This window comes from Bos javanicus, chromosome 29, assembly GCF_032452875.1.
Source record: "Bos javanicus breed banteng chromosome 29, ARS-OSU_banteng_1.0, whole genome shotgun sequence".
NCBI lineage: Eukaryota > Metazoa > Chordata > Mammalia > Artiodactyla > Bovidae > Bos > Bos javanicus.
In genome coordinates, this window is record NC_083896.1 from 45,278,887 (window position 1) to 45,302,893 (window position 24,007).

Sequence of the window (24,007 nt, forward strand, 5' to 3'; positions counted from 1 at the left end):
ACATAAGAGATGCAGGTTTGATGCCTGGGTTGGGAAGACCTCTGGAGAAGGAAATGGCAACCCACTCCAGTATTCTTGCCAGGAGAACTCCCATGGACATAGGAGCCTGGCAGGCTACAGTCCATGGGGTCACAAAAGAGTCGGACACAACCGAGCAACTAAATCACCACCAAAGAACATAAAAATCTATTCAATAAATCAGATACTGCTAAAACCTCACAGTGTCATATCGTGGCCAACAAGACGGAGAAGGGGAAATAAAGACCAAGTAGAAAGAAAAGAGGAGAAAAGAAATGAGATAAATAGAAGAAAGAGAAAAAGAGGGAAGCCCTTCAACCAGGGGGAGAGAAGGCAGCCCTTCAAGCATCAACCGCGCCAGGCACAGCACCAGGCCAGGGCAGGAACGTCTCAGCTCTCACAGGAGGCTGACCCCGGGAAGGAGAAAAGGGCAAAACCAGACAGAAATAGGTCCTTTCAGATCACGATTAGTGCCTCATGGGCAAGAAAACAGGTAATTTTTTGGCGAATTACTGGGCAGGAACCTGAACGGGGGAAGCAGCAGCCACGTCCAGATCTGAGCTGCAGGGCACGCACCCCAGGAGAGTAACAGCCACGGCCAAGGACTCGAGGGCCGCCTCTTCAACCTGTCTGTGGGTCCGAGGGAAATAAGCCAAGGTCCAGCTGACACCAGTGGAGGAGATCACAGCGGGAGCCCCCAGGATCTGCTCACAGTCAGTGCCAAAGTACCAGCTGGGCCTCGGACATGTGACTTCCACACCTTCCTGAAAACCACTGAGCTTCCAACGCTCTCCTGTCAGCTCCCCCTCACAGGTCTACCAGCAGCACCGGCTGCACCAGCTTCCGGCTTCAGCTGCCCACCCAGCTGGAGGGAAGTGCTTTCCCGGCAGAGCAGCCTGGAGCGGGCAGGCCCTGGTGGTCAATGGCGCACACCCCAGGGAGCCAGTGTGGGGATGGATCTTGCCCCCATCCTGGGCACCAGATGCCTGCTCTGCTCAGGGCTGCAGGCAGGAATCTGTGGGACGAGGCAGAGCAGAAAGAGCCCAAATGGCCATGAGGGTCAAGTGAAGAAAGGCAAAGTGTTCTCCGGGACAAGCGTGAACAGCAGATACAAGTGGCTAGCGAACTGTTGACAGTCCCACCTCACCAGAAATCACCACGTTCAAAGGGGAACAGGGGGTGTTGCTTGTGCCTATGAAACTAGCAACAGAGCTGTGAACAATCAGATTTAGTGCTGCTAAGGCCTCTGGGCCTTATTTTCTTGGGCTTCAAGAAATCACTGTGGACAGTGACTGCAGCCATGAAATTAAAAGATGCCTGCTTCTCGGAAGGAAAGCTGTGACAAACCTACAAAGTGTATTAAAAACAGAGACACTACTTTGCCAACAAAGGTCCATCTACTCAAAACTATGCTTTTTCCAAGAGTCATGTACGGACGTGAGAGTTGGGCCATAAAGAAGGCTGAGTGATGAAGAATCGATGCTTTCAAACTATGGTGGGGAGAAGACTCTTGAGAGTCCCTTGGACTGCAAGGAGATCAAACCACTCAATCCTAAAGGAAATCAACCCTGAATATTCATTGGAAGGACTGACGTCGAAGTTGAAGCTCCAATACTTTGGCCACCTGATTCGAAGAGCTGACTCACTGGAAAAGACCCTGATGCTGGGAAAGACTGAAGGCAGGAAGAGAAGGGGACGACAGGATGAGATGGTTAGATAGCATCACTGACTCAATGGACACGAATCTGAGCAAACTCTGGGAGATAGTGGAGGAGAGAGGAGTCTGGTGTGCTGCCGTCCACGGGGTAGCAAAGAGTCGGACACAACTTAGCAGCTGAACAACAACAACAGCCCACTGGGAAGCAGGCCCACAGGCGAGGTCTAGAGATCAGGGCAGCTCTCTGAAAGCAATTCACAGAACCTACCAAGAGCCTTTAAAATATGTATGCCCCTTGGTCAGGCCATTACCAATCTAGGAATCCAATCCCAAAATATTCTAAAATGGGAACCAAGATGGATGCAGAAAGATGTTCAGATCAGCATTATTTACAATAGCAAATGACTAGAAGCCACTTAAAGAGCCAATATTAGGGCATCAATACAAACGGACATTATATAACCATGGAAAATGGTGGCAGAGTTTTGATGACATGGGAAATGCTTATGATATAATATGATGCTTTTAAAAAAAGACAAATAATACGATCTCATGAAGTTTTATTTAGAGCAAGAAAAATAACTAGCAGGAACTCAGCATTCACTCACTCCTGTTCTAGAATTGGCAAGGTATTTCTTTTCTTCCTTATTCCTTCTCTTTCTCTACATGTTCTATGCTACGGTTTTTCCAGTAGTCATATAAGGATGCAAGCTGCCGCTGCTAAGTCGCTTCAGTCATGTCCGACTCTGTGCGACCCCATAGACGGCAGCCCACCAGGCTCCCCCGTCCCTGCGACTCTCCGGGCAAGAACACTGGAGTGGGTTGCCATGTCCTTCTCCAATGCATGAAAGTGAAAGGTGAAAGTGAAGTCGCTAAGTCATGTCTGACTCTTCGCGGCCTCATGGACTGCAGCCTTCCAGGCTCCTCCATCCATGGGATTTTCCAGGCAAGAGTACTGGAGTGGGGTGCCATTGTCTTCTCCAAAGGATGCAAGAGTTGGACCATAAAGAAGGCTGAGTGCTAAAGAATCAATGCTTTTGAACTGTGGTGTTGGAGAAGACTCTTGAGAGTCCTTTGGACTGTAAGGAGATCAAACCAGTCAATCCTAAAGGAAATCAGTCCTGAACACTCATTGAAAGGACTGATGCTGAAGCTAAAGCTCAAATACTTTGGTCACCTGATGCGAAGAGCCGACTCACTGGAAAAGACCCTGATGCTGGGAAAGACTGAAAGCAGGAGGAGAAGGGGACAGCAGAGGATGAGATGGTTGGATGGCATCACTGATTCAACGGACGTGAGTTTGAGCAAACTCCAGGAGATAGTGGACAGGGAAGCCCGGCGTGCTGTAGTCCATGGGGTCGCAAAGAGTTGGACACGACTTAATAACTGAACCGAACTGATACGTTCTGTATTTTCTCCAGTGGGGATTATTATTTATAATCAGAAAAGAAAGAAATATATAGAGGAAACAGAAGACCTTTACAGAAAAAAGCCAAGAGGAGTTCCTGAAGCATCCCTCTCAGTGAGGTGACTGGCTTTGGCTTCCATCCTGTGAAACAACCCCTTCTGGGGGGGCCGGCCTCCCAGAAGGCTCATCCCACCGCCCACTGCATCTTCCTCACCGGTTGGCCAGGGAAGCCTGCTACAGGTCTTCCTCCCTGTCTGCAGGTGAGCAGCCTCACAGCGGGTTCCACTGGCACAGAGACTCTCCACCCCCAGGGACATGTCATCCTGGGCAGGGAGGCCTGCTCTTTTCTTCCACGTGGGTGGGTTTATCCCTTCGGACCATCAGGCACTTACGCATGTCTTATGAGTAAATAGGTCATATTCTCTCCCCACCCCTACCCACACACTTCCTGATCCCTTTTCCAATGAAAAGAGAGATCCCTAGAGGCTCTGGTCAGAGGGTGGGGGTGGGGAGGGAGGACCAAGAGCCTCCCCAGCTCAGTCAGGAAACACGAACCATCCAGCCCAAGACTCTCATACTCTTTGCATTTGACCCTCACACGTGCTCTAGACAGCAAGGATTTCCTTGGCGTCCTGCTTTACAAATCAAGAACCTGGGTTCTGGGCACTGGAGGTGGGGGGCCTCTGAACGCCCTGGCGCCCCGTGTCCCGTGCAGAGGGAAGCAAGCACAGGCCTGGACTTGACCTGGGGTTCGGGGGCAGGCAGGCAGATGTTTGCAGAAGGGGAAAGGTCACGATCGTTCGCTGAAGTCAGAGTGGTGGTTGAGAGTGGGCAGGGGGCAGCCACGTCCACCGGCGGCAACGCAGCGTGAACCCGGGGTCAGCGAGCTGGGCCTGCCCCCGTGCCATCTGACCTTGGGAGACCCAGGCACCCCAATTCGTCCTCTGTGAAAGAGGGCGACACCACCCCCAGACTGGGCAGGTCGACCTGGGGGTCACTGACAGGGGCTGCCATCACCATCTCCCCCCTGGTCCTTCCTCCCAGACGAGTGTGGGGTGCGTGAAGGAAGGCCCTCTGTTGCCCACCCTGCAGGGTGCTCATTCCCATCCAGACCAGCAAGGCAGCACCGGCCCAGGGGGTCTCGCTGGACAAGGGCATACACGCAGACACATGGAAGACCGCCAGCCGACAAGCGGGCCCGGAGCACTCACCCCTCACCAGCCAGGACCTGGTGCTGCTTCTGCTCTGCCTGAGGTGGTCACTGGCCCAGAATACAAAGTTCTCCTGCCCAGGCTGCCGGAGGCTGGGGCAGCTGCCAAGGCTGAAACTGGGGGAAGGGGCGCCCGGAGCAGGGGTGTCAGATGCCTGGGAGCACAGGGGAGGTAGGGAGGCTGGGTCACGCGGGCAGCAGGAGCTTCGCAGCCCAAGGCCCAGCTCCTCTATCCCCAGGGACCCGGACAGACCAAGGAGGAGGCATCCCGAGGCTAGTGGTGGGGGTCAGCCTGCAGGCGGAGCAGGTCTGGGCGGCTGGCCGGACGGGGCTCTCGTGGACGACAGAGGGCATGGGTCACAGCCCCTCGCAGCCTGGACGCAGCCCTGCAGCTCGGTTCCCGGCTCAGCCACACGCGACCCCACCCCCGACCGGCAAAGCCAGGCCTGGGTCTTGAGGACACAACAGTGACTAAAACCACCTCTGTGTTCCCAGAACATCTCAGAACTTGGTCAACCCAGCACCCAGCCTTCTCCTGCGTCAAATCCCCCTCGCCTCCCAGACCTGAGGCCCAGGAGGTCCGGCTGCCCGGCGCCTCCGAAGGCCTTTCCTAAACCAGCTCCAGCTGGGAGAAAACCTCAGGACAGACTGGGCCGCCCCAGAGGTCTCCCTTCTGGGAAGTGGGGCCCTCGTGGGTTGAGCGTGTGATGGTTCACTCGGGGTGTGCTGAGTCTGGGGGTGTGGGTTGGGCTGACAGGAGGAGCCGGGTGGACAGAGCTCAGGGTGGCAAGGCAGGAAGCCAGGCACCTGCTGAGACTCAACACCTGGTGAGACCCGCATGGAAACAAGGCCTGCGGGGGAGGGAACAGTGGGGAAGGCCTCAGGGCACCGACTCCCTTCCCCTAGTTCTAGAGGCAGGAGCTGCCTCTGGTGTTCAGAGGGGCTCCCAGACTGAGATCAGGCTCTGGCACCCTGGAGGGACCTGGTACCAGGCTCTCCTCACAGCGCCACTTTCTCAGCGCGCCGGCCTCCCCTCGAGCACCGCTCCGAGAGCATCCTCATCACCTCACCACAGGGTAGGGACCCGGTGGCGGCCCCCGTCACAGAAGGGCGGTGTGGGCAGGGCCAGGCGCTCACTGCAGAGCCACACGGCACCTTGCTTTGGGGTTTTGGTTACAGGATGGGAACCCAAAAGTCCTCAAGGTCGTTGACAGTTTAGTGGAGAATTGTCCTTAAAAAACTCCAAGTGGGGAGGGAGGTGGGAGGGGGTTCAGGATTGGGAACACATGTACACCAGTGGCGGATTCATGTTGATGTATGGCAAAACCAATACAATATTGTAAAGTAATTAGCCTCCAATTAAAATTAAAAAAAAAAAAAAAACTCCGAGGCCCCCGTTAACCAAACTTGACGCCTCGGGAAGCCCTGGTGTTCCATTGCGTCAGTGGACCCTCCCCAGGCTGCTGCAGATGGGACTCCCTCACGGGCTGGGTCTCTCGGCGGGGAGAGGACCCTCAGGGGTGGCCAGGGACCAGCCAGCCTCAGGTCACCTGCCGCAGGGACACCACGTGGCCTCGGTTAGTGCTGGGGATACACCTGAGTGAAAAATCTCCCTTTCTGATCTCAGAGGTGGGAGAGTGACAAGCAAGAGAAGGCCACAGCCACGGCCCCAAGATCCCTTACCTGGCTGCCGTTCCAGAGAGGCGACAGGCCCAGAGCGGCCCGTCTGCTATTTTTGCAAATGCCAGCTGACAGATCCCTTTCCTTGGCCCCGGGCGTGTAAGTTAGAGACAGGGAGGGAGGCGGCTTTGACTCTCACTTGGGACCAGCAAGAGCAGCGGGGAGCTGGGAGCACCCGTCTCTCCCCTGCTCCGCTCAGCGTGACTCCCCAGACAGTCGGCTTTGCTTCCAGCTCAGTCCCTCCCCGGCACTGGGTGGATCAGCTCAGTGTTCTCCTTCCAGAAGGAACAACGGCGACAATCCATCCGACGGTCCGGTCAGGAGCGTGCGGACAACAACCTGCGGCTCGAGGCGGGGGAGGTCTCGACCTCGCGGGCCGGCCTGCTGACCTGCGCTGCGCTGACCTGCCCCTGCGGCTTCTACGGCCTCCAACGCTGGCCAAGCTCCACCTCTATCTGTGCCAGGCGGCGCGGGGATCAGCACAGCTGGAAGGGTCTCTACTCTTTCCCAGGCCCTGGGATCTGCATGTACTCAGGTCGTCCTCACAGCTTTAATAGAAGGAACCAGACATCGTGAGGTCAAGTCACGCTCCAGGTCACCCAGCAAGGCCAGTTCTGACCCCGATCTGTGTACGCCTCCCTCCAGAGCAAGAGTGCTGACTCTTTAGGGCAGGGGTCCCCAACCTCCGGGCTCGGATGCCTGATGATCTGAGGTAAAGTGGACTTAATAGAAATAAGGTGCACGATACATGAATCATCCTGAAACCAGCCCCCGACACCCCCGTCCATGGAAAAACTGTCTTCCATGAAACCGGTCCCTGGTGCCGAACACACTGGGGACCGCTGTGTCAGGGCAGAGGGAGTCCTCACCTCACTAAGGGAGGAAGTCGTGGCTTTCATCAGAAGCACAGCCTGCAGGCACTTGAAAACCAAAAGCCAAAAGCCCACTCCTGATGAAAACGTGTCACTGCCTCAACTTGGGCAGGAATCCCAGTGGTCTCAGCACTTCCCACCAGACAGCAGGCTAACGGCGCTGGCAACTGTGTGTCCCTGCTGAGCTAGGGCAGTTTCAATTTGTCCAATAAATCATCAAGATGTCTCTAGAAGTCCCACTATGTCGTGACCTAAACTACATCTCCCAGGCTGCCTCTTGCAACCAGGAGCAGTGCAAAATTCCGCTGTTGAGCCATCACCACCCAAATGGTGGTCCAGACAATACGGCCGCGGGGCTAGGGCAGCCACGCTGGGGTCAGGGTCAGCGGCCACCTGAATGACCGCTGTGGCCAAGTGGCGGGCCCAGGAGTGCTCCTCAGAGAGGTTGTATTACTTCCGCCCTAAATACCCCTGTTCTTCACACAGCATCTCCTGCAGACGCCGTGGGCAACTGTGGGCGGCAGACAGAGGAAAGGAGAGCCACAGGCCTGCTCCGGGGGTGACTAGCTGGTGTGTCAGCTTTGGAAGCCCACAGCCTGCCCTGCCCACCCCCAGGCCACAAGTCCTTCGGCGTATCCACCTCAGACAGGGGCTGGAGGCGCCAGACGGGAGGTGGGGAGGGGGCAGAGGGGAGAGTGGGTCAGAAACAGACCCCGGAATCTCAAAATTAATTAAGGAGGCGCCTTCCCACACAGTGACTTCCTACCCCCTGCCCCCTACACCGGCACCCCCACCGGGCTCTGTCCCCGGCCCCCAGAGGCCCCCAGTGGCTGGCTGCCAGCAAAAAAGCAGGTCAGAACCAGAAAAAGAGTTCTTGGCAGAGGGCTCCACGCTGTGGCAGAAGCGAGCCGCTGACGGATGGGGCCCGCTCTTGGGAGCCTTCCTTCCAAGCAGCTCCGTGCTGTCCTAACTGTGTCCGATGGAGGCCCCGGGCTGGCGGCCAGCGGGACAGATACAAGGGGAAGACCGCCTGAGCTGCCAGGCTGCAGCAGCTGACATCAAAGCACCCGTGAGAGGACAGACCGAGGCTGCGATTTCGGAGTAGGGGCAGTTGAAGGGAGGATCCGAGAAACAGGGAAGGTGACAGAAGAAGAAAGGGGCGTGGGGATGCCAAAGGCAGGAGCAGACGCGGAGCGGAAACGCACAGGGCCCGGGGCAGCACGGCCCAGCCCCCACCCCGAGAGGCAGTTCCAAGCTGCCCCGCCACCGTGTCTCCGTATCGCCCTGGTCAATCTTTGAGTCAGGGGGCAGGCAGAGGGGAGAGGGCCGTACAGTGACAACTGCAACCACGGGCCCCGTCTGGGCCAAAGGGGCCTGTGGACGGGGAAGCGGGGAGGTTCAGGGAGAGGTTGTGAGGATCCCGGCAGGCAGGCGAGGGTGAGGAGAGGGCTTGTGGGCACAGCAGAGGCTGCCCCGTCCCAGCCTCATATGTGGGTAGGGAGACCAGGTGGTGCTAGTGGTAAAGAACCTGCCTGCCAATGCAGGAGACGTAAGAGACGCGGGTTCAACCCCTGGGTCAGGAAAATCCCTGAGAGGAGGGCATGGCCACCCGCCCCAGTATTCTTGCCTGGAGAATCCCAGGGACAGAGGAGCCTGGTGGGCAATAGTCCATGCGGTCACAAAGTCAGACACAGCTGGAGAGTCACCACGCACACATGCAGACTTGCAGGGAAAACACTGCCCCCTGGTGCGAAAGGAGCGCTACTGCCGACCTGCACAGGCACCCGAACGCCGGCTGGCTCACGGAGGGAAGGCAGTCGCCTGAAATTCTCCACATGCTTCCAGACCACACAGGAAGGCCTTCCTGCACACCCCCACCTCCCCAGACAGCTCAGATACCCTTCTTCAGGCGGCCATTCGTCTTGAGCAAAGCTCGGTCACTCTCCCTGCCACAATCCACTGTCCTCTGGCTTGTGTGCGTTCTCGGCGAGGTTGTGTCTGGGAACTTGATGCTCCAACAATTCACTGACCGTCTCACCAGATGCTGTGAGGACTTCCTGGACGGGATTCTCTATTTTGCCCCTCACTGTCTCCCTAGCACCCTGTTCAGTGCCCGACACCAAAATGAGCTGTCTGGGAAATGAATGAGTGAATGAATGAACGAGTACTCCAGGCCACACGAACTTGCAGAGTAATGTGAGCGCCTAGATGAAGATAAATAAGGCATGGCCCCTCCTGGGAGCAGTACATGCAAGCCACTGGGACTGTCCCTGACACAGATAAGAGCCCAAAGTGTTGACAAGGAAGGTCAAAGGGACAAGGTCAGCAAACAAAATAGCTCCCAGACGGACAGTGGAAACCAGGACAGTGTTTCAGGGCTGAGTGGGGTGACAGGCACTAAAGCCTAGATTCTAAACATGGCTGGACAATGCTCTGCAGGGAGACACCTAAGCACAGCAGGCGTACAGGTGGTCCAGAAAACTCCCCAACACCTCCATGGCACACTCACCCCAGCTGGAGAGTCACAGAGGACCCCCTCTGTCCCCCCTCGCTCACCCAGGTCACCCCAGTTTCAAGGTGGAGGAAAGTAGACACCAGCGTTTGGGCTGAATTTTTGTTCCCCCCGAAATATGTGAGAGTGCCAAGCCCAGAGCTTCAGAAGGTGACTCGCTGGAAATGTAATCCGCAACAATGAGGTCGTTAGGGTGGGCCTCATTCAGTCTGCTCGGTGCCCTTATAAAAGAGGAAATGTGAACACAGAGAGACACAGGTGAAGACGTGGAGACTCAGCGAGAAGATAGCCTCGTGCCTGGAGAGAATGCCAAGGGCTGCGGGAAACACCGGAAGCTGGAAGAGATAAGGAAAGATCCTCCCCTAGAACTGTCAGAGGGAGCGTGGCGCTGCAGACACCTTGACTTTGGACTTCCGGTCTCCAGACTTAGACCACACATCTCTGCTGGTGGAAGCCATCCCAGGTTTGGTACTTTGCTAAGGCAGCCCAGGGAAACAAACAGACCCGTGTTGCCCACAAAAGACTGGAACCTGCAGAGACCCTAAAACTAGGGACTGGGGAGCACGCTGTGTTAAAAATGCCCCCTTGGGCTTCCCCGGAGGTCCAGCAGTGAGGACTCGGGGCTTCCACCGCAGCGGGAACGGGTTCCACCCCTGTCAGGGAATTAAGGTCCCACAAGCTGACAGGTACACAGCCAAAAAATAAAAAACAACCCTTCTCTCACCTGCTCAGTTTCAAGCAGGTCACAGCAGGGGCCTTCAGAGCGTGGAGCTATCTAGGACTGTGATCAGCACCCCCTCTGGGACAGGGAAGGCCGAGTGGGTGGCAGCAAAAACGAGTCTGTGCTGAACGGTGCCGATGCCAACATACAGCTGCATTGAGAGTGGGCAGACTCGGCAGGAAGACCTCCTGAAGAAAGACACCAAGGGGATAAACCAAAGGATAAGGAAGGAGGCAGGTCAGGCATGGGGACATCAGGAGCAAAGGCAAAGGAGCAAACAGCCTGGCAAGCGTCCACTGAGGCCAGAGGCAGGGAGTGAGCTGCCCAGGAGATGAAGGGCAGACACTTGGACTCCAGGTCACCAGCCTGCATGTATAGCAAGGGGCGCAGACTCACCCTCAATGTCAGGGAATACGACCCAGGAGGCCAGGCAGGGGAGGAGGGATTTGCAGTTTAGAGGGGCCGCTCTGAGGAGCCTGAATTTGAGGAGGAAAGACTAGAGGTGGAGGAGGAACAAGGAAGATGTTCTAACACGCATGATAGTGGCTAAGTCATGTCCGATTCTTTGCGAGCCCATGGACTGTAGCCCACCAGGCTCGTCTGCCCATGGAATTTTCCAGGCAAGAATACTGGAGTGGATTGCCATTTCCTTCTCCAGGGGATCTTCTCAACCCAGGGATTGAACCTGGGTCTCCTGCATCACAGGCAGGTTCTGTGCCGTCTGAGCCCCCAGGGAAGCCATTCTAACACAGGCAAGAGAAAATGAGGGCAAGAAACACACTGAGGGTATCGCCTCTGGACCTGTCAAACAACAGTGAAGAGGCCACCGGCGAGGATGGCTCTCGATTCCTGTTTAAGGGGAGGGGTGAACAGGGGCGATGCCAAGTTAAGGAACATAGACGCAGAAGTAGGCAGAGGCACGCAACTTCCACTTTGACCCTGATGAGCTGGAATTAACCGCGAGCTCTTCAGCTGGGGAAGCCAAAGAGGCTGCTAGGCGTGAGTCTGCCACGTCCTGAGCAGGAGAAGGTCTGGGCCCTCCTGCTGGTAGAAGAGAGCAGGATGGACGGATGGGGTGGCCAGAAACACCCGCTAACCGGGACCAGCCAGGGCCACGGAGGTGTCGCGAGAGCTGGGGTTCCGTGGAACGTTCAGTGTCTAAGGCAACAAGAGTCAGTGGGAGGTGAGGTGGTGTCCATTGCAAACCCTCAATGTCTGGACTGTGGTTTTGAACTGTGATGTTGGAGAAGACTCTTGAGAGTCCCTTGGACTGCAAGGAGATCCAACCAGTCTGTCCAAAAGAAAATCAGTCCTGAATATTCATTGGAAGGACTGATATTAAAGCTGAAACTCCAATACTTTGGCCACCTGATTCGAAGAACTGACTCATTGGAAAAGTCCCTGATGCTGGGAAAGATTGAAGGTGGGAGGAGAAGGGGATGACAGAGGATGAGATGGGTGGATGCCATCACCAACTCAATGGACATGAGTTTGAGTAAACTCCAGGAGTTGGTGATGGACAGGGAAGCCTTGCATGTTGCAGTCCATGGGGTCGCAAAGAGTGGGACACAACTGAGCAACTGAACTGAACTGAATGTCTGGACAAACATGTTAGGAAGGTGGAAATAAGAAGAGAGGTGCAGGATGAGCTAGAGGGTACTAGGATCAAGAGACACTTTCTTTCCTTCTTTTTTTTTCTTTCTTTTATGAAACATTTGGAAAATACAGACAATATAGCCAGTAATATAAGACCGATAACCCCAGAATAAACTGTTATCCCTTCACTGACTTAAAGTTCTGTGGTAACAGTTAGGTCTGGTGAATGTATGAATCAAACACAGGGGTTCATTTCTACCCTTCTGCAATCCCACTAAAACATCAGTGAAAGGGAAAGTCGCTGGGTCGTGTCCGACTCTTTGCGACCACATGGACTATACAGTCCACGGAATTCTCCAGGCCAGAATACTGGAGTGGGTAGCTTTTCCTTCTCCAGGGGATCGTCCCAACCCAGGGATCGAACCCAGGTCTCCCGCAGTGCAGGCGGATTCTTTACCAGCTGAGCCTTCAGAGAAGCCCATCAGCGGAAGGATCTTTTTGTTGTTGTTGGCTGCATTGTGCGGCTGGTGGGAAATTAAGTTCCTCGACTAGGGATCAGACCTGGGCCCTCGGCAGTGAAAGCGTGGAGTCCTAACCACTGGACCGCCAGGAAAGTCCCCAAAGGATCTTTCTTTAAACAGTACAAACCCTCAAGGATAAAGAATGGGAAAGCCCAGGGCAGCAGATAAGAGAGGCCGTGAAACTGGACGATGCACGGCATGTGGGCAAGTGACAATGAGCTAGGGGGTGGGGAGCATGCAGAGGCAGTCACAGCACGAGCGAATGTGAGCCGCAGCCGCCTGGGAGGCTCAGGATTCACTGGGTCGAAGGGCTTCCCTGGTAGCTCAGTTGGTAAAGAATCCACCTGCAATGCAGGAGACCCTGGTTCGATTCCTGGGTCAGGAAGATCTGCTGGAGAAGGGATAGGCTACCCACTCCAGTATTCTCGGGCTTCCCTTGTGGCTCAGCTGGTAAAGAATCCACCTGTAATGCGGGAGACCTGGGTTCATTCCCTGGGTTGGGAAGATGCCCTGGAGAAAGAAAAGGCTGCCCACTCCAGCATTCTGGGCTGGAGAATTCCACGGACTGTATAGTCCATGGGGTCGCAGAGTCAGACACGGCTGAGCGACTTTCCCTTTCACATGCAGCTATAATCTAAGGGGCTGAGGGGCCCGAACCCCCCTCCCCACCAAGTGCCAGCAGAGCCACAGGAACAGCAAACGGCCTCAGCCCTGCTGAGTCTGGGACAGTCACTCCCTGAATCCTCGCATCGACCCCTGCGACTGTCCACCTGCGTTCCCCGGTCTAGAGTTGTGGACACTGGGACTCAGGCAGGACAGATGGAGTCACGTGCCCAGGGCGTGCTGCTAGGAAGTTCAGAGCTGGGTGGAGTGGTCACAGGCATCCAGAGCCCTACTCCTGACCCACCAGGCACTGATGCCTTTCAGAAGAAGAGAGACTGGGTCCCTGGAAAGGCACCCCCGTGGCACGCGACCCAGAAGGGTACCTCACAGGGACGAGGATAGCAGGGGAGACCACAGAGTCCTCACTCTACAAAGCGGCTCTCACACGGATGGCCAGGGAGCACCCTGAGGGCTCCTCTCCAGGAGCCCACCAGCCCAGGGTGGACGTCCCGTGGCTACTGTCATGCACTGGGTGCCCGAAGAAAGGGTGGCCTGCAGCCTTCTCTCAGGGTAAGGACCACTGGTCCACAAGCCCCACCGTGCCCAGACTTTCCAATCGGCTTTAGCATGAAGGGACAGCCCAAGTCATCAGATGTCTGAGGACAGAGCTGAATAACCCCCGAAAACAAATTGGGAATAAAAACACGGAACTCTGAAGAGAAAGTAATAGAGAGAGCAGATACTTAGAGGAGTGGGAAAAAAAAAAAAAAACAACTATAATTAATCTCAGAGAAGTAAGAGAAGCTATTGCATTAAGAGGCGGCAGCTATTTTAAAAAGGCAACGAGAAAGAGCTCTAGGGGATTAAAAATAGCATCGCAGACATTTTTAAACATAATAAATAGAAGAATCAGGAGACAGTCGAGGACATCACCCAGAAAGTATTACAAAAAGACTGACACGTGGCAAATCGGAGGTGAGGTGAGAAAATGGGAGACTGAGTCCAGGGAGCCCACTCTCGGGGAGCCCCTGATGGGGGATGCAGGGCAGAGTCAGCCGGCAGCGCCTCCTGGAGCCGAGGGACGCACCCTTGGGTGGCGCAGACCCTCTGAGCCCCAGCCGACGCGAAGAGTGCTGCCTCCAAGTAAGATTGGGGCATCCTGTTAGCTTCCTGTATTCATTCTCGGTGGCTTAAAATAACCGAGATGTTCACTTCTGGAGGCCGGACGTTCCGCATCTGCTCCGTTGGGCCCAGACCGAGGCGCAGGCAGTCACACCCACTCCGGAGGCTGCAGGGCAGTGTCTTTCCTCGCCCCCTCCAGCTTCCGGGCCACCTCTGCTTGTGGCTGCATCACTCCTGTCTCTGCCTCTGTCATCACTTCTAGAACCGCAGTGTGTCTCCTAGAACCGCACCTCTCTTTTGAGGACAACTGAGACGGCATTTATGGTCCCCGGATAAGCCAGGGTCACCTCCCCTGTCAGAGTCCTTCACTTGGTCATTTCTGCAAAGACCCTTCTCCTTGCTAATGTGCCACGGGTGATGACCTGGACATCTCTAGGGGCCACCATGCAGCACACTAGACTCCCGAAGACAAGGAGGAGGTCGTGGTGGCACGGAGACACTTCTGAGGGAAACTCTTATCAACTACAAACTGGCACTTGCCACGGGCATTTGTCATCTACCTCTACAAGGATGAAATCGTGTGCTGCTGCAGCTGGTGACCTTCAACATGTCCTGAAAGGAGTTCAGGTGCAGAACAGGAATGAGGCATTCTGTGCTCCAGGAGAAACTGGCAGGACAGGTCTTCAGACAGTTAGATATTTTCAGGAGCTGATTTTATGAACCCAATTCTCCCCATATCTGGAAAAGGGCTAATATCCTTCATGGTGACGACTGTTTCTCCTGACTAGCAAAGCTTTATGAGACAGTAGAAACCTTCTGGAAAGTATGTGCCTCATTGCATGTAATCCCCCTTCACCAAAATCACACTTTCCCCCCAACTCTTCATGGCAGTCTCAGGGCCACCTGAGGTGCTGTCTCCAGGGCTGCAGTCCGCATTTTGCTCCAGAGAAAATTTAACTCACAGTTCTCACAATACGCATCTTTTTAAAGTTGACACACTCTCCAACCTAGAATTTTCTACCCAGTTAGACTGTCAATCAAGTGTGGGGGCAAAACAAAGGTGTGTTCAGACAGGACTTGGCCAAGGAAGTCTTCCCACCCGCGTGTGCGTCTGTCCAGGAAGTCCCTGGGGGACGCGTGCTGATGAACCAAGGGAGTACACAAACCAAGACGAGAGGCCTGGGGGGCATGGAAGGAAGCCGGGGTCCTCAGGGGATGACGCAGGCCCCGGCGGCTGCGGGAACGGCTGCTCCAGACAACAGCACAGGCCAGGAAGCTTCCTGGCGTGCGGCTCCTCCAAGGGGGATGGGGGCTCTACACCAGACCAAAAGGCTGGATTACCTGATACCTCTGAAAGAACAGGGAGGAGGTGGCAAGTTACAGCTGGTCTGGGGAAGAAGGAATGAGGTAAAAAGTAACTCAGGGAAACAGAAGTTGTACAGGGAAGTGTTATCATGTACACACTCAGTGGTCTCAATGGTCAAAATTTACTTCATTTTAATAAGGTTAAAACTGAAAGTGTACTTTAAAATGGTTACATGACCATGCGGGAAGGAGTGGGGCGGGGAAAATGAGCTGTGGGGGTGGGAGTAAAAGCAGGCTATACCTTGCGGCACCCAACTCCAGTACTCCTGCCTGGAGAACCCCACGGACGGAGGGCCTGGTAGGCTGCAGTCCATGGGGTCACTAAGAGTCGGACATGACTGAGCGACTTCACTTTCATTTTTCACTTTCCTGCATTGGAGAAGGAAATGGCAACCCACTCCAGTGTTCTTGCCTGGAGAATCCCAGGGATGGGGGAGCCTGGTGGCTGCCGTCTATGGGGTCACACAGAGTCAGACACGATTGAAGTGACTGAGCAGCAGCAGCATACCCTGCAGAGGAGGAGCTCAGGAAATAGAGCCAATGCTGTATGGAGACAGGAGGGTGGGCTACGAGGAGTTAAAGGACGGAGCACCCCCAGGAGTTCCGCTCAGGTGAAAGACGGGCCTTGAACTGGATGAACAGCGCCCCCTGCTCTGAGTCCCAGTGTAGAACAACCCGGTGACGGCCGTGGGCAGCCAGGAGGGTGTGGCTGGTTGGGACCCAGGGGACCATCTGAGGCACTGACCCCGCCAAGGGCTGAAAGGACCAGTGGCTTCTGTGTCCCAGCTCTCTAGGCTAAGACATCACATCCTGAGAGGCACAGCCAGGGAAGGAGCAGCCCAGGGACGGTGGACCTGCAGTTGGACCTGAAGTGTGCTCCTTGTTCACACCCGAACTCCTGGTTAGCCACGGCTGCTCCGAGAGACAGGATGAGACTTTAAGAAAGTCTTTTTAATAAAGACAGGATGAGATAAGCTTTAAGAAAAATAGCTGGCTGGTCAGGTCAGCAAAAGAGACTGATTAGAAAAAGAAATGACATTTCCCTCTGAGGAGGTTTAAAACTTTTTTCTGAATGAGTTGATTTAGGTCAAGTGCGTCTTCTGGAATAACAAAACATTAGACTGATTTATGCGATTTCTTGGGCTTCTCAGGTGACACCAGGGGTAAAGAATCTGCCTGCTAATACAGGAAACTTAAGAGATGTCCACAGTTGTAGCCGACAACTGAGCACCTGAGCACACACACACCACGAGATTTCTTAAGTTTCTCTTGTGATTTAGCTGTATCTTGGCGTCTTCCTATAACAGGTTGTGTTAATATTCTTTCTTTAAAGAAGAAAAGCAAAAGTTAGATATATTTGGAATTTAGATATTAAGTATATTTTACTTTGGGCTTCCCTGGTGGTGTGGTGGTAAAGAATCTGCCTGCCAATGCAGGAGACACAGGTTCAATCCCTGGGTAGGAAGATCCCCCTGAAAAGGGAATGGCAACCCACTCCAGTATTCATGCCTGGGAAATCCTATGAACAGCGGAGCTTGGTGGGCTGCGGTTCCTGGGGTCACACAGAGTTGGACACACCTGAAGCACGAATGTATTTCAGTTTAAGATGTGCCATGACAGACTTCCCTCCATGCTTCCCCTGCAGGGGGCATGGGTTCGATCCCTCATTGGGTAACCAGGATCCCGTGTGCATTGCCAAAAAATTAAAAATAATAATAATTTAAATAAAGTGTACGTGAGTCAGAGACTGGTAGTTCTTAGCACAACCTTGGCAGAGAAATGTGAGTGGCAAGACTGATTACTTCAGTCTCCTCCTGGGCACCTGACTCTCTTCTCAACCAAGATAAAGCCACTGAGCTAAGGGCCTCCAGATTCAGCCAACTGAAATGCAAACTGTTTAGTGAGAATTTGAATTTCAACTAAACTGCATTCTTAGAAAAATGTACAAGTATATCCCATGCAATATACGGCACATACTTACAGTATTAAGTTACTGGTTTACCTGAAATTTGAACTTAATTAGCTAGCCTGTATTTTATCTGGCAACCCCAGTGCACCAGCAGTGCTGAGACCCTGACTGGATCTGAGAAAAAAACATGTGAAGAGAATTCCCAGATGTGACCTAACAGGGCAGGGAGAACACAGCAAGAAGACCTCAGGGGTCCACCAGCCTGGGTTCCGATCGGGGCTCCACCAAGCCCACCTAGCTCTGGGCAGGCTGCATAACCTCCAGGCCTTGATTTCTTCATCTGTAAAATCAGCATTAATGACAGTCATGTGCACAGCCTGCGTGCAAAGATCAAACGGGTTAATGTGTGTAGCGGCTCAGAAGAGTGTCTGGCACATAAATTGGCCTTTATTATAAATGTCAGTTTTCAGTATCAGCAGTACAGAGGCTGAAGTGGGGACTGGCCCTGCTTCTGATGGGCAGAGGTAGGCGGGGCTGGGGTCGTGAAGGGGCACCAGAGGCAGCCGAGTGAGGCCGGGCTATGCAAGAAGCACCTTGTTTGTGAAGACGATGCTTTGAAGCACAACCAGACCCCCATAGCCTCCTCAGTCAAAGCAAGCTGGACCACCTAAGAAATGAGGTCATCCCACTCAGGCACATCCTCTGGGTGAAGACCTGTGAGCCGCCCACACAGGTGCTGCTGGCCCTACGGGCTCCCTGGCGCTGCCCTTTCCAACGCTGGGCTCGGTAACAGTGAACTGGCAACGTGAAACTGACCCCAGTGGGCGTCTGTACATGACAGAAATCGGCAAATGCTACAACTAGGGCCCTTTCCTCACCTCTCTGGGACCCACAGTTCAAAGAACACCCAGACGGGCTAAGCATCCCACAGTGACCTAAAGAAAGGCATTAAGCGTGGCCTGGGTGAGGGGTACCCTTCTCCACTTTCCCTTTAGGCTACAGAACTCAAATAAAGAGGCTTCTGGGGGAAGTTGATAGCGATACAGTCTTACTTCAGGAAACAAGAAAACTCTCAGATAAGCAGTCTAACTCACACCTAAAGCAATTAGAGAAAGAAGAACAAACAAAACTCAAAGTTAGTAGAAGGAAAGAAATTATAAAGATTAGAGTAAAAATAAATGAAATAGAGATGAAAAATAATAGAAAAGGTAACAATAGAAAAGGTTGATGAAACGAAAAGCTAGCTCTTTGAAAAGATAAGCAAAATTGATAAGCCTTTAGCCATAAAAAGGGGGGGAGGGCTCAAATCAATAAAATTAGAAATGAAAAAGGAGAAGTTACAGGTGACACCACAGAATACAGAGGATCATAAGAGAACACTGCAAGAAACTGTATGCCAATAAAATGGACAGCCTAGAAGAAATGGACAAATTCTTAGAAAAGTATAGTCTTCCAAGTCTGAACTAAGAAGAAATATAAAATATGAACAGACCAGTCACAAGTACTGTAACTGAAACCGTGATTTTCAAACTTCCACAAACAGAAGTCCAGGACCAGATGGCTTCACAGGTGAATTCTATCAAATATTTAGAGAAGAGTTGAAATCAACTCTGAATATTCATTGGAAGGACTGATGCTGAAGCTGAGGCTCCAATGCTTTGGCCACCTGATGCAAAGAGCCTACTCATTGGAAAAGACCCTGATGCTGGGAAAGATTGAAGGCAAAAGGAGAAGACGGCAGCAGTGGATGAGATGGTTAGATAGCATCACTGACTCAATGGACACGAATTTGAGCAACCTCTGGGAGACAATGGAGGACAGAGGAGCTCAGCGAGCTGCAGTCCGTGCGGTTGCAAAGTGTCAGACACGACTTAGCGACTGAACAACCACCACCACCTATGGTCAATTAATCTACAACAAAGGAGACAAAAGTATACAATGGAGAAAAGAAAGTCTCTTCAATCAGTGGTGCTGGGAAAACTGGACAATTAGCTGGAAAAGAATAAATTAGAACAGTCTCCAGTACTGTATACACACAAAAACACTCAAGATGTATTAAAGACCCAAATATAAGATCAGATACTGTAAAACTCTTAGAGGAAAACGTAGGCAGAACACTCTTAGACATAAATCACAGCAATATCTTTTCAGATCCACCTCCTAGAATAATGAAAATAACAACAAACAAATGGGATCTAGTTAAACTTAAAAGCTTTTGCACAGCAAAGGAAACCATAAACAAACTAAAAAGCCCACAGAATGGGAGAAAATATTTGCAAACGAAGCTACCAATAAAGGATTAATCTCCAAAATACACAAACAGTTCATGCAGCTCAATATAAAAAAATCCCATCATAAAATTGGCTGTGTGCTGTGCTGTGCTTAGTCACTCAGTTGTGTCTGACTCTGTGACCCCATGGACGGTAGCCCGCCACCCTCCTCTGTCCATGGGGATTCTCCAGGTAAGAATACTTGTGTGGGTCACCATGCCCTCCTCCAGGGGATCCCCCAACCCTGGGATCGAACCCTGGTCTCCCACATTGCAGACAGATTCTTTACCATCTGAGCCACAGGGAAGCCAGAAGATCTAAATATTTCTTCAAATAAGATGTACAGGTGACCAAAAAGCACATGAAAAGATGCTCAACATCACTAATCATCAGTTCAGTTCAGTCACCCAGTCATATCCGACTCTTTGAGACCCCATGGACTGCAGCAACACCAGGCTTCCCTGTCCATCATGCTAATTACCAGAGAAATGCAAATCAAAACTACAGTGAGATGCCTCCTAACACTGGTCAAAATGGCCATCATCAGAAAATCTAGAAACCATAGCTAGAGAGGGTATGGAGAAAAGGCCACCCTCCTACCCTGGGGGTGGGAACGTAAACTGGCAGAGCCACGATGGAAAACACTACGGAGGGTCCTTAAAAAACGAAACGCGGAGCTGCCAGACGATTCGGCAGTCCCGCTGCTGGGTATTCATCTGCAGAAAACCGCAATTCAAAAAGACGCGTGCACCCCAGCGTCCACTGCAGCACTGCTTTCAACGGCCAGGACACGGAAACAACCCAAATGCCCATCTGCCAAGGAACGGACGAAAGGGACGCAGCGCAGATACACCAGGGAATACTACTCAGCCGTAAGAAGAGTGAAGTGACGCCATCTGCAGCAACATGGCTGGGCCTAGAGAGGTCACACTGAGTGAAGTAAGTCAGACAAATATCATGTGATACTGGTTATATGTGGGATCTGAAAAAATGATACAAGTGATCTATGTACAAAACAGAAAACGAACTCACGGTTACCAAGGGGAAGGCCGCGGGGAGGGACAAATCAGGGATCTGGGACTAACACAGGACACACTATTATATGTAAACTAGACCATCAACAAGGACCTACTGTACAATACAGGAAACTCTACTCAACATTTGGTAATAACCTATGGGGGAAAAGAAGCTAGAAGGAGTGGATGATGTACGTGTATAACTGAATCACCTTCCTGAACACCTGAAATTAACACAGCATGGTAAATCAGCTGCGCTGCTGTTTCGCAGCGGAGGTGTGTCCAGCTGTTTGTAACCCCAGGAACTGCAGCCCCCAGGCTCCTCTGGCCAGGAGCCTGGACAAGACTTCCTAGGCAAGAATACTGGAGTGGGTTGTCATTTCCTTCTCCAGGGGATCTTCCCAACCCAGTGACTGAACGTGCATCTCCTGCTTGGCAGGCTGATTCTTTACCTCTGAGTCTCCTGGGAAGCCCAAATCAACTATACTCCAATATATACATATATAAATATAAAAAGAGGCCTCTGTGTCTGTTGTAAAAGTCTCTTGTACAGAGTGCTTAATTCGGTCAAAACATGAGGATGAGCTAAGGAAGAAATGAATCAGAAACTCTCCCTACACTCAAGGCAGTTCAGAAACCATTCTGCAACACTAATGAAACTGTGAGAACATCACGATAAAGATTCTTTTGGTAATCTCATTTAACAATGTGAAAATGAGTCCTTGCTTTTTAGGGAACTGACCTCCTGGTTCACATAACCTTGATATCTTTTCCCTCCCCACCCCCACCCCCCCTTCCTCTCTCTCTTAAGCAGCAGAGGCATTTGCAGGTTGAAATGAAATCAGCTGTTGGACATACACGTCAAATGTCGATTCTGTAACAGAGCTTACCCTGTCCCTCCCCCATCCCAGATGACACACTCCCAAAACCCAATACCCCTTGTCCTCTGTCCCCAGAGAACTAGGGCTTCAGTCTGGGGTCACTTTTGCCCTTCCCTTTCCTACATCCGGTCAAGAAGGCCCAACAGTTCTTCCTCTGAAGTCACTCACATCCTCCTTCCTTTCATTTCCACTAACCCACCCTGATGGCACCCTTTTGACTACCTGAACTACTGTAAAAGCCCCCTATCCATGACCATTCATTGCCACTGGCTGGCTTTAGCTAGCAATTCACGCTGTATACCAGGGAGAACACCCCAAATGCAGGATTCTTTTCACTCTCTTTTTAAAAAACCCTGCTATGACCTTTATTGCCCACCGGTAAGAATCTTGCCTCCCGTCATTAGTCCCACCTGCCTATCAAGCCTCACTTCCCACCATCCCTCAGCCTCTGGGGTCCTAACACCAGCCAAACTGCCTCCTCCTCGTTCCCAAGTGGTCCAAGCACGCTCCCGTCTCCCATCAGAGCACTCCCTCCCCTGAGACGCTCCCCACCTGGACGCCCTTTTCTCTGCACAAAGCCTGCTCCTGTCTGGGTAATTTTTTTTTTCTCTCCTGCCCAAAATCCCACCAAAACTTTGTTGTTGCTAAGTCGTTTCTGACTCTTTGCAACCCCATGGATTGTAGCCCACCAGGTTTCTCCGTCCTTCACTATCTCCCAGAGTGTGCTCACATTCATGTCCATATCCTCTGCCGCCCTCTTCTCCTTTTGCCCTCAATCTTTCCCAGCATCAGGGTCTTTTCCAATAAGTCTGTTCTTCACATCAGGTGGCCAAATTGGAGCCTCAGCTTCAGCATCAGTCCTTCCAATGAATATTTAGGGTTGATTTCCTTTAGGATGGACTGAGTAAAAGAGATTTTTGTTTTTAGATTTTTTTAATTGGACCACTTGTTTTTCCAAGTCTTTACTGAATTTGTTACAATATTGCTTCTGTTTTATGTTTTGGTTTATTGGCTCTGAGGTATGGTGGATCTTGGCTCCCCAACCAGGGACTGAACCCACACACCCGCTGCATCAGGAGGCAAAGTCTTAACCAATGGCCAACCAGGGAAGTCCCAACAGGTTTTTGTCTTTTAAGCTGTCAATCCCCAAAGACAGGGAGACCAGGAGGGGAGACCACAGGAACATCACGGCCCTACCTGGCAGTGGGAAGGCTGATCATCTACCAGTGTCCACCACAGAATCCAAGAAAGGGCAGGGAACTGTGAGCCAGGTCCTGGGATGAACGGACTGATACGTACAGTGGAAGCTGGTGAGAGCTTCTGAGAAGCAGTTAGTCCCTAGATCCTCACGCTGCTGGAGACCACCCTCCCCTGCCCTCTCCTGAAGAACAGAGGTCTGCTCTCTGGAGAGAGCAAAGCTCAGGGTCTGCACTGGGGGTGCAACGCACATCTGAGGGCCGGGGTACTCTGTCAGAAACAGGAGGGGAAGGTTAAGTGAGCCTGTTCATCCCGTCCCCTCGCCCCCTCAGCCCCTAGAGCACAAGCAACCAGCCCTTCCCCTCCTCCAATACCTGACCCAGCCCAAGAGGGAAGACCTCAGGATACTGCCACTGAGGTTCCCCAACAAACAGCATGCCTCATCACCACTGTGCACGTGGGAAGCTGGACTCCCAGGCAGTTTTTAGCCCCTACTACTAATTGTGAGCAGGCAACCAAAGATCCCTGTGCAGCTGAGAACAGATTCCTTCAAAGACAGAGACCAAAGAAAAGCAGCAGAAAAAAAGCAATTTGGAGGAAACAGTTAATGCAAGGAGGAAAAAACTTAAACACAGTACTAATATCCTCAAAGAAGCAAGAGATTACACAGGTGAGACAATAGGATGCTTGCATATATTTTTAAAGACCTAGTCAGAGAGCAAGAAAAGCTCTTGGAAAGAAAAAATATGATGGGAAAGACAAAAAAAAAAAAAAAATCAATAGAAGGGTTGGAAGATTAAGTTAAGGAAATCTCCTAGAGACTGAAACCAAAGGACAAAGAAATGGAAAGTAGGCAAGAAAGGGGAAAAAATGTGAGGCCATTCAAGAGATCCAAAAATTAAATAACAGTTTCAGAAAGAGAGGACAGGGAAAACACAGGGGAAGAAATAATTCAACACACCCCCAGGACAGGAGGTCACGTTTCCACACGCAAGTATGCATTGAGCCAACAGGATGGACGCATGCAGACCCACACCACGCAAGGCGTGACGTGTCAGACGCTGTAAGCTTTCAGAAAGTGGGGGAAAGCGGGCACAAAGAACCCGAAATCAGCAAGGTTTGGGATTTCTCAACAGCAACTTGGGAAGATAGAAAGGTACAAAGCAGTCTTCAAAACTGCAAAGGGAAAATGATTTCCAGCCTGAAACTCTCCATCCAGCAGAACCATCAATTATGTGTGAAGGTGAAATAAAAAGAAAGAACAGGGCTGCTACGACTGACCTCCAGGTGATGCTTCTCAAGGAGCTACTGTGGATGAGCCCCCACCCCAAACAAGGGGCGAACAGGCCGGAAGGGAGCAGGAGCTGTGAGAAGAGGAAGGCAGAGGTGCCCGCAGCGCAGCACATAGAGGGGGCACCAAGTGAGGCGTGGACTACTCAGAGCTGCTTC

The 24,007-nt window shown here is 52.4% G+C and overlaps 1 protein-coding gene across 10 annotated transcripts in view; it reads right to left on the bottom strand.

The window, feature by feature from the left end:
• The window catches only part of PC (pyruvate carboxylase), a 102,830-nt gene that overhangs the window by 22,971 nt on the left and 55,852 nt on the right, over positions 1-24,007 (bottom strand). For 4 of the 10 annotated variants that reach the window (XM_061407095.1, XM_061407096.1, XM_061407097.1 and 1 more), the window contains one exon: positions 10,082-10,266. The exons of the other annotated variants lie outside the window; for them this stretch is intronic. The gene's annotated coding sequence lies outside the window, so the exon portion shown is untranslated. The remainder of the gene's footprint in view (positions 1-10,081; positions 10,267-24,007) is intronic. 10 annotated transcript variants of the gene reach the window in all.